Source organism: Puma concolor, chromosome A1, assembly GCF_028749965.1.
Source record: "Puma concolor isolate L17-30 chromosome A1, mPumCon1.1.hap2, whole genome shotgun sequence".
Lineage (NCBI taxonomy): Eukaryota > Metazoa > Chordata > Mammalia > Carnivora > Felidae > Puma > Puma concolor.
In genome coordinates this window covers 28,600,626-28,602,244 of record NC_141667.1, presented here as the reverse complement: position 1 = coordinate 28,602,244, position 1,619 = coordinate 28,600,626, and the positions used below count along the sequence as shown (strand labels likewise).

Sequence of the window (1,619 nt, the reverse complement as noted above, 5' to 3'; positions counted from 1 at the left end):
GTTGTCGTTGTTGTTGTTAAAATTAGCCAGAATAGAAATATTTTTAAACTTAAATATGAAGGAAATAAAGAAAAATCATTGCATGAAACAATAAACCAGGACAACAAAAAGAAAAAAAAAAGATAACAAATAAGGAATAGAAAGAATAGCAGCTAGGATTTATTTAACGTGTTATCATTTGTCCAGCACAAACGATTATGAATCCCATTTCTAGGAGGCCCTGGGTGGCTCAGTCAGTTGAGTGCTCAACTTCAACTCAGGTCATGATCTCACGGTGGGTGGGTTCCAGTCCTCGCAGGGCTCTGGGCTGATAGCTCAGAGCTGTTAGCTCTCTCTCTCTCTCTCTCAAAAATAAATAAATATTAAAAAAAAAAAAAAGAATCCCATTCATGTTAATTCAGATTAAACCCCTCAATTCCAAATAATAGCAAATACCACTATCATCTTTATTGACATTTTAAAGATGAGGACACTTAGGCAGAGAAGTTGAGGGTAAGGAAAAACACTAGGTCCATGGTAACCTAGTAGTTACTGGAGCTGGGATTGTTTTTTTTTACACTTTCCAATGAGTGTTTATTATTAGTTAAGCCGTGATTCAGGACCCCAAAGTGGGTATCACAGTGCACCCAGATCCCCCTTCACCACCCTGGGAGAAGGATGGAGACAGTAGAGAGGTGGGCGGGGCCAGTTCAGATCTTCCCAGGAAACGTGCCTTCCGTCTGGTCGTCGTCCCAGACTGACACCCAGATATGGGGCGGAGGGACTTGTACACACACAGGTACCATTCACACACCAAAGACATCACCCCCTGTCGCAGTCTTTGCCTTCTCACAGCGGTGAAAGCCTAGCGACTTCTGTCAGCAGTTCCTGGTCTGATTGTGGCTGGAGAAGCGTCTGTCAAAAGGGGCCGTCTGGTAGCTCTTGGTGTCTTCCACCATGCTGTTGACTCCTAAGGACGCCCCTGAAGTACCTCACAGCTCAGTGTGACCCTCAGCGGAGCTGGGATTTGGAAGGAAGGCACTCTAGCTCCAGAGTCTGTATTTTATCTATATTACTATTGAGAGAGAAAGAAATAGATTGAAATTTATAGTAGAAAAACAAATGGAAAGATGAGTGGGAACAAAGTGGTCCATAAGCCAAGTATAGATGATAAATAAAATAAAATATAAATATGAACAAATAAACATCAGTGGAGGCTCATAACTATCTCATAGACCTGATGGTATGGGTTGATAACCTGTCCCTGGAAGGGAACTTATTCCTCATTCAAAAGAAACAGATTAAATTGAAGGACAGAAAAATAGAGATATGTGAAATAGATCTGCAGAGTGAGAGGAATCACTCTGAGGTTAGAATTAATCGGCATAGTAACCACAAGCTGGCTGGCCATTAAAAAGATTTTAGCGGTGTGTATCATAGAAGCAAACTATTATACACATGACGGGGTAAAAGTCTAGACACCAGCTGGTAGACTTGCTCTTCTAAAATATAATGAACCCAACAAATTCTTGACTTGTTGAAAGTGAATTGCTCAAAGGTAGAGGAAATAACGAGATTGAGGTCTACTCTGGTCTTAAGTTTGGTCAAAGGAAATTAATTGGGGGTACGGAAGTGAAGTG

General features: G+C 41.1%; 1 pseudogene; it reads right to left on the bottom strand.

The window, feature by feature from the left end:
• Positions 1 to 555: 555 nt before the first annotated feature.
• Positions 556 to 1,050, bottom strand: LOC147584062 (cytochrome c oxidase subunit 6B1 pseudogene; annotated as a pseudogene).
• Between the last annotated feature and the right edge of the window lie 569 nt (positions 1,051 to 1,619).